The following is a 9,535-nucleotide window of genomic DNA, read 5'->3' as shown; positions in this document are numbered from 1 at the left end:
AAGCAAACCAAACGATTCTCCTAAAAGTTAGTCTGTTAACATTATACAATTGGTGGTGTACCAGCACTCTGAGACGCCTTCCTGTGTGTACGGGTAGTTAGTTATCGGTTATTTATGGCATCGAGTTGTAACACAACCCAACTATAATCGATTTTGGCTCCGCGCACAAACAGCCAAATTCTAACGAGCCCGTCGTGATGGTATCATAAATATTCTATCGGGTGTGTGTGAACCTGAGCCTCATGGATATTATAGAGGCGCAAACGTAGCGCATGCTGGTAATGCTGCCGATGAACTGTGGCCTAAGGACGCTTCGTTTGTCTGCATTTAAACTAGTGCCACGCACTTTTTGAACGGCTACTTCCCTACGTTCGTCGTGCTAGCAGTAGTCTGAATCGCACGGACACCCGTTACTGGATTTAAGATTTGTGCATTCGGCAAACCGAGCAAGGTGGTCAATTACGCTCGACCATCCGTAATGGCAGCTGCAGGTTATACTATATCGATTCTCGTTCGTTGTAGCGACCGTTAAATGTTGCTTCCTTCGAACGTTTTATGTATCGGCCCAAGTTTACTTGCCAGCGGATTTGGTGTTTCATAACAAAGACTTACTTTGAATTCGGAATTTGTGTCAAAGCGTGTGGTGCGATGCATTTTCTTCAGTCGTGCATTTTTTTCTATTTACTACCCACAAAACGTTTTGTGATGTTTCTTCTATTTCGAAAACCGGAACACTTTAGTTGAATATTGAACATGATAGGCGATTCTATCTGGTGACGATCTCGACGGACCCCCAGCAATTTGAGTGAACGCTCCTTGCTTATCGATTATCTGTTGACGGTGATGGATTTGAATGCGGGTTTATCTATGCCATTTCCATGATGATTGAAGAGAGGGGTTCAAATTTTATTTTATAGCGCCATATTCCACTTAAATGCAGTCCGTTGTATCCGATTTCGGGATGAGTTTTGTAACTATAAAGGAAAAAGAAACATCGTGGCTGTTAGAGTCTAGCAGATTTAAAACAAATACTTAAGTGATTTAGATTATGGTAAAGCATTTACAGTAATTTTAATTTCCACTTAACGTAGATTTCCACTGAAAAAGAAATACATTTCGCAATAACGCTACGAGTAATATGCGCACTAACCAACTTTACATTCGTTTGGTTCTATTTCAGTTAGATGAATTGGTACATCTTTCGTACACCGAATGGTTCGAGCTCTATCACACACAGTGCACGGTGCAGAGCTTCCGCGAACCTAAGCAAATGCAACAGTGAGCATTTCTGTCTTTCCATTTTGCCCGCTAAGGATAAAACTTTGTATAAATTAACGTTTATCACAGATAAATCTGAAAACTTTCGCTCAACATTTCTTAGAGAAATCAGCCAGAAAAAAAGCCGTCGCCGATAGCGCTGATAGGAACCAAAAACAAAGCAAAAAAAGCTCGGTTCAAAAAATTCTTAGGCAAATAACGATTTCACGCCTTGTGGCAGTGTACCTAGAAAAGTGTAATGCCTCGGTATTAGTATGCTGTAGAAGCAGAAAAAAGGAAAGATAAAAGTTTTCAGACGAAAACCAACTACAAACCGGTAACCGTCAAAATGGCTGAGAATGAGGCACGAAAAAAACTTTTTCCATTACCAAGATAGGAGCGTAGGGCTTTGCTGCTGTTGTTGTTTTTTTTCTTCTGTTAATTGTTGAACATTTTTGCTTCTAAGCAGAGCTTCTTTTACAAAGAGTAATGTTGCAAACATGTTCATGCCCCGTGTAATTTTTTATTCTACGAAAAATTCAATTAAAATATGCATTGCATTACCTTGGCGCAAAGGTTTATACAATGAAAATTAAATTAAAAAAAAAAATGATTATAGAAATTTTGGGGCTTTGCCCGATAGGCCAAGAATCAGTGGTGTCATTCTTCAAACGGCAGGACCGGGTATCGAATACAGTCCGTATCGCCACCAGCAGGACTATCCAACTAAGGGTAACATTAAATCAGAAATGGCAGGTCAAGTCCACTCGAGATTGTCGTGCCAACGAAGAGGTATACCAATGGCCATTCCGTTCCACAGTACACAAGCTACAAGTTAAAAAAGATCAACGTAAGAAAGTAATAATAGCTTCAGCCTTCTAGAGGTTATGGCATCAAAAGATTTGTCGTGCTTGGTTGACTGACTATGCTATTAGTCATTTAGTCATTCAAAGCAGCTTGGAATCTACAGCTGAAGCTGAATCGCTCAGTCATAATCACAAATAGGGGAACTACAAAATCCTCTCACTTTTTCAACAGAACTCAGCTGTGTACATGCTTGAACTATTAACAAAACGAGAGCTTAACGAGGAAATTGCCCAAGTACCATCCCAGTGACGGGAGAGATAGCTTGTACTCCTTAAAAAGTATCATAAAGTAAGTAAAAAACGTACCTATCGTTTCATGGAGCATATTAGCATGAACGAAAGTATCCTTATATGTTCCAGCAACATGGATCTAGTTCAGATGATACATCATTTTGTTTCGTTGTTCTGCTTATGGCCTACTCGAAACATAACCTTAGCGAATGGAAACAACCACACTGGTTGTAAACGTAGACTTCATTTCAGCACAAGAAAAACATCCTTCAAATTTCAAAGATTGTGGAAAACTGCAAAACATTAGTGTAAGTACGCCAGAGTGGATACGGGTTGTGTTTAGGCATTGTGGACGTTACGAATTTTCAATTTGTTTAGAATTGGTAACAAGTATTTCAATGTACTCTTACTGCAGGCTACCGACAACATGCGCTAGCTCACCAAAATGACTTGGACGATGACAAGAAAACTGCAAATGATATGGCTAATGGACTTTGGTTTCAGGATGTTCAGGAGTAGCTCCTTCCTGGTATAGACGAGAGTCGAGAAAAATGCATCAACCTTTATAACAAACTAAATAACAGTTTACATGTTTGTGAGTAACAAACGTTACTCGGAAAGATACACTTGGGTTTTTTACGATAGGTCTGTATCAGTATCTAAGCCTCTGCTTTTACTATTATTCGAAAGAAAATGGTCGTATTTGCGGTTATGACCGATGGCTTTTTTAACAAGTGATATAAATTATAAAACATAATTTTAATATTCTTGTTCAAAGTGATGCTTTTGAAAAAGTAAATTAATCTTTATTGTATTGCATTCCTCATTCAAGCACTGCAGAAATAGAAACAATCAGTTAAACCGAGGCCACTCAAATGATGAAACCATTTTTGGTTTCGTTGCTCCGCCTTCCTTGCCACAACTTCCTTCCCCCCCGTAGCTGGATATTAAGTAAACCCTTGTTTTTAACCCCCAAAACGACCAGCAAAATTATTCTAAACGGACAAACCAACAAAAATAATGGACATCTTCTTGTATTTTTCTGTCAAATCATAAATAAACATTTTATTTTCTGACGCCTCGCATTCCTATGCCTTCTGTCTTCAACCGTAAAATGTCGATTAATTGAAAAAGACAATAATAACTGACGCGTTTGTACCATTATTGCTGTTGGAGCAGTTAGCCTAGACCATCATAATGTGAAAACTCTCTTACGGATTTATAAATTACTTTTCTAGAGAATTCTTTTCTATAAATTACGCTCTATAGTAATGTTAATAAGGGTTGCAAAAAAAAATCAATTGATGTACAAAGTACATTGTTAAGCCCAAATTTACTTACGGTCTGCCATCAAATAATTTCTGCTATTGCAACCAATTCCAAAAACAACATTCATTTACCAATTAACTGATTGACCCGATCCGTGTTCGAAAGGAAAAATAAACAGTGTGTTGACGGCGTATTTAAAATAAATATATTAATAGTAGTGAAGTTTTTTTTTTTTAAATGTCAACCAAAGGTCTGACAATTTATATGAAATAAAAATTATAACACTACAAATAGACTTATAAAGATGATTATGTAGCATGCCTCCATGTAAAGACCAATCAACTTTAGTTTCAGCTTTTGTAATTCCTGTACAATCTGGTTGATTTTGATGCCCACTTTTTTTTAAATCCGTTGGATGGAGAATTTTCGTTAGCAGTGATGCCAATAAGTTAAAACAACTACTTGAAACAGCCTGAGTTCCGCTACATTTTTCCGAGAAGTGTGAAGACTATTTGCATGGCAAAACTATAACACGCTTCGGAAGTAAACGTTCAAACGGAAGGCAACATGGACGGCTTCTGGTTTTCCAGTGTTTCTGGTGAATTTTTCAAACGTATGAAGACTTGGCGGATACTGGGAAGCACGTGAAATATGTGCGGCAATGTAAGCGAAATGTAAACACAAATGTCTACAATGCAATGAAACATGCGATGCCTGCACGTGACTTTACTTGCAAAAACTTGTACGGCTTAAGGGAAGAGTCTAACGACGTTCAATGTTTATAGTAAATACGATACTGTTCAGGCTCGAGCATAGGCTTCATTCGATTTACACAGGAAAGATTGGTGTTTTGGAATTTATGTTTACTGTTTACTTTTTAACTAATATAAGGAAGCAAAATATGCACTGTGAAGATACTGTTTTAAAATGAGGTAAAACATTAGAGCACATTCGCACAAGTTAATGTATTATGCACAACCTAATAAACAGCTCGAAAGAGCATATTATCCGAAGCACAGGAGTTGTGTTAAATAATTCCGCATGAAAGCGATGCATAGTTTGGCTCGGTGGAAAGAGAATTTGGCTAAGTGTTGCGAATGAAATCACTTGCAAAACACACATGAAAGCTAATAGCCTAGCTGGAGTTGAGGGTTTGACTTAAAGCAAAGCATAATTAACATCGTTTTTTTATTCGCAACCCTGCCTTCTCATAAATAATTCAAAAATAAATATTAAGTCAGACAGAAACCGATTCCATTTAAAACAATGTTGAAACGGGGATTCACTTTGCTCCGATAGCTCAGGCAATTCCAGTTCATCAAAATGGATAATGAATTACCTCAAAGTATGTTTCGATGATATTGAGGCCGATGGGCGAGTAAAATTTATCGTTTGCACTACATCAATATCAACTTTCGCGTGAAATATGACAGTTCAGAAATCAAGCTGGAAGCAAAAATGAATAATTTCCAAATGGATTGATTCTTCGCCCTCTCTTGCAGTTCTTGAGCGACGCAATAGCGGTAAACCATTCGATTCGGTACAACTGCTGCAACGTACTGAGCACAATTTTAGTTTTATCATCATTGAATGAGCGCCTCTTTTGATTTCAATCTTCCAGCATTGTACTATTTAAAAAAAGAAGAAAAGTCAATTAATCTATAAATCAATTTTAATGCTTTTTTATTTGGTATTGGAGAATTTGTTAACACGAACGCGTTGGTTTCTGAATGTGTAGCAGGTATCGTAATTAATAATATTTAAATTAATGCCTATGCACAAAGTCCGGAAGCAAATCCACAACAAAGAAAAGAACCCTGAGCAAATTTGTCTTTACGCATAAAACTCTAATGAAGTCAGCTACCACAAAATGGCTTGCCAGGCACATATTTTTCAAAGCTTTCAATTTGCGAAACGTGACAGAGAAGCTACAAAATCCTACTACAGGTAGTTCGGTGTACGTGTAGAGAACATTTTTGCTGAAAATTCCCAAATAATCGATCCACATCCTAACCTGCCTAACCTCCAGGCACGTGATGGCACACAGAGCTCTGATTGTTATGACCCGGACGGTGTGGTGTGTGTGTGTGTGTGTGTGGGCATGTACAAGAATTTTTGTGTCCTCAGTTTTACATGCTTTTTCATTTGCTGGTGGACTCGCACTGTACTATAATGATGAGTTCGCAAGGAAAAGGTGATCGTCCATAATAAACGTTTCCAGACCTGAGCCTCCATAAATTATGGTAAAAGGGATACTATCACGTGTTTGTTATTTCGATTCGTGTTCAGCTACCATAGATGGTCGAAGGTGCTCTTAAATCATAGAACAGGAAAGGACAACGCACGGTAAAGGTAAAACGGATTAAAACAAAAATCCGTTCGAAGCATCAAAATAAAATAAAACATCGACCGGATTTAATAGCAGCGGGTAAATAATTGAACATACAATGAAACATTGTGCTAACACAACTTTCATTGAAAAAAAGGGTAGAAAAACTAAAGTGGAAAACAAACACATTTGATTGTGGAAATGTAACCTCATTCTGAAAGTTGGAGTTTACGTCATGTAAATTTTAAATATGGTCGGTCGGACGCTATGTATTTAATCGTTTGAATTTGAATTTAATGTTTGATTAGGAATGCACGCACGCACGAAATGCAAACCGGGACATTCCTAATTTATGCATGGAATAGTTTACATTGAAGACTTTGACTTTATTTCAAGTGACTTTATTTATCGCTTATTTAAACCTCCTAGACGGCGAAAAACAGTTCACGGAGTTAAAGACAGTTGGTACGTAGTTTTCCTTGCTCATCAACTCAGTTTTAAATAGGCAAGGACACTGAGCTGTCGAGCGTCGTGCAACCAGGGACTGCAGTCCCAACAGTAGACATCGAGTAGCGTAATCTAGGCGTGCGTTATTAGTTCTCCATGGGCGTAGTTTGATTACAAATTGCGCAGACTTTCGATTACTTGTTTCGATGTACTGCTCCAGATGTGAGCTGATAGACACCGAACAATACCAGCGTATTCTAACCCTGACACTAACTAGCGAAGAGGGTTAGAATACTTTTCATGTGTTATTTTATTTTTTTTAATTCAACGGATCATATGTGGCCCCCTTGAACCGACTTTCTACGTTTTACATTTATAGTTAACATTTACAGTTTTGCATACAACAAGTAATTGACCACACTGTACGTATACAATAAAGGAACGCAAAGCGCGACAGGTCTGTTTCAAAACGGTGATCGTTTTGAACGGCGTTGAATTCGCGGCACATGACGAAGAAAAGATCAGAGGCGCCAAAACGAGTACGACGTTCCTCTACGTCAAGAAGTTATCTAGCACGGATCGATCTAGCCCGGGCGTAAATGTTGATTGCAGAGAGCAGCGTCGGCGAGTCGATGCGATTGTCAAGTAGACCTGCGACAAAAAGTCTATGCGCGTTATAATTCCGCTGTTTCAACGACTCCAGGCCAAGTAACGCGCAACGTCCATTGTAGTCCACCTGGACACTCCAACCACGCATCGCAAACCGTGTAAATTTACGCTGGATGGATTCCAGGCGAGCCAACGAGCGTTCCGATATGGGCCACCACAGACCGACCTAAGGAGCAGTACAGCATCTTGACGGCAATAGGGTCGGTAAGATTGCGCGCAAACTTCTTCAGAATGCCAACTAGTTGATTGCCCTTAGAGACGATGTACTCTATCTGGTCATGGAACCTCAACTTATCGTCAAGGAGCACTCCTAGATCTCTGCGCAGCTTTTACGGACAAGGGCAGTGTAGTTAATGGTATACGTACTGATTAAGGGAATACGCTTTCTGGCAAACGTAACCACAACGCACTTATGAATGCATATCTCCAAGCCCTTCTTATAGCACCAGGACTGGAACGCGCTGAGAGCATCCTGGAGATGCAGCTGATCTTCCTGGTTGCGTATCGGAAGGTACAGTTTAGCTTCATCCGCTTAAAGCAGGTGGGGCTGTCAGGAGGAAGCACACGTGTGACGTCGTTCAAGAATATCAGGCGAATAAATAAGAATAAAGGCGTGTGCATTGAACAAATAGAATTGAAACGGAGGGTTCATCGACCATGTAGTTCAATTACTACGTTTCAAGCTTTGTACGTATTATGAGGGGTTTGCCTAAGCGAGGCAGCGAAGAGATTAATCAAGCCAAATGACTCTAAGTCTCTACAAACTAACTAACCAACTTAAGCAAAAATATGCAAAATAGAGAGACACATTTTCTCGGCTGAATTGTCGCTGGGCTGACTATCGTGCATTCAAGGAATGCCAGAACTGGCTGACTGAAATCTCAAGGTTGTAGCGTCAAAGAACTCTCTAAATTTTACAATATCTTTCCCCTTTCTGGAGGAAGCCTGAAACAAACTGATAGAGGATAGAAAACAGATAACTGAGAGTGAAAAACCGAAGTTTTAACATTGTGAAAATTGGTTCCAGGGATCAGAGAGCATCCGCATAAATGGAGAAGAATATCCTGGCAATTGTTGAGATGATATGGCAATTGTTGTACAAAATTCTTGCCGTTCATGTTTGAAGTGATACCCAGAAAGAGGTGACAATAATTTTATTTTAATTTTTTTATAGGGGCTGTCCTGTGGCCTAGGCGATAGCGGTTTCGGTCCTCAGACGACAGGACCCGTGGTATAAATTCCATCCGAACGGGTTAGCCATAGTGATGAGTAACTATCCAACTGCGTGACTACGTGATATCAAATCATTCTTGTAAGCCAATCGATGGCCGCCGTGACTAAGAATGTCTTGAACTCAAGAAGAAGAGGAATAAGAAGACTTTTTGGATGTACGAATTGAGTAAAGACTTGGGATGCATTTTTAGACATTTTCTGCGTCTTGGCTTAAGGACCTACTAGGCCATGAACTATTCTTATTGATATCACCGTTGTTCGAGAGCCAAGCCCTCTATGCTATTCCCTTCCAAAATCAGGTTCTAACGCTACCCGAAGAAACAATACTAAATTTTGTGTTCGTGTATAACAGAATTTCATGAATTTTGTGTCCTAGTTCTTTAGCAAGAACTGATTCAGAAATTTATTTGGTAAATATTTCTAAGCTCTTAGTCACAGACTACATGTTACAAATTTAAGATTTTACATATCTTTAGCATTATTGTGATAGACTTTTAGGCGTATGGATAGACAACAGATGGTTCTAGACATTCTCCATCGCGCCATAACACAAAATGCTCAAAAGTAAGTTACGTTGCGACAAAAATCCTAGTTTTTTTGGATTGTTGTTCATGTTACCGATAACGACACTTTACCACATCCGTGTACAGCCATAAAACATTTGGCAAGCGTTTAAAAAAAAACTCACTTGGATTTGTTCTCCGAATAACAAGTTCAACACATTTCACACACGACGTCAATGATTGCGATCCAATGTAATGCTCTTTGATGTCTTTCAAGTAGCGATTAACCTAAAACAGAAACGATCAAACGCAATATGTTGAATGTTGTGCGGAAGAAGATACTATTTCTCCTGCAGAGCTACAAACGATATGAGCACTTCACTTCCACGCCGAGTACCATTTTTACAAATCATTATCGCACACATTTTTCGTTATTCACATTCGTGTCACGTGGGAAATAAATTTCGCGATGACTATTGACTATTGAATGCTACCCGTCAGTAAAATTATAATTTTTCCATGTATTGCGGTGTTGATTGTATCGTCATTGTTTTGTGCATATGTATGTTATTCAAACACCATTGGCGGGGCAAGGCACGACACAGCACGGTGCTATTACGAAGTAATCAATATCGATTGATTAAGCTCGTTAACGTTTGGCTCATTTGTGAAATCAGGGTTTAATTACAATTAATTGTTTTTCCCTTTTCCATGGATTATACTCAGTGGGA

General features: G+C 39.0%; 1 protein-coding gene across 1 annotated transcript in view; it reads left to right on the top strand.

Moving 5' to 3' along the window:
• The window catches only part of LOC126558181 (uncharacterized), a 407,024-nt gene that overhangs the window by 107,410 nt on the left and 290,079 nt on the right, over nt 1-9,535 (top strand). The gene's annotated exons all lie outside the window — the stretch shown is intronic.

Source organism: Anopheles maculipalpis, chromosome 2RL (assembly GCF_943734695.1).
Source record: "Anopheles maculipalpis chromosome 2RL, idAnoMacuDA_375_x, whole genome shotgun sequence".
NCBI lineage: Eukaryota > Metazoa > Arthropoda > Insecta > Diptera > Culicidae > Anopheles > Anopheles maculipalpis.
Note: the sequence above shows the minus strand (reverse complement) of the source record. Positions and strands in the feature narration are given on the sequence as shown.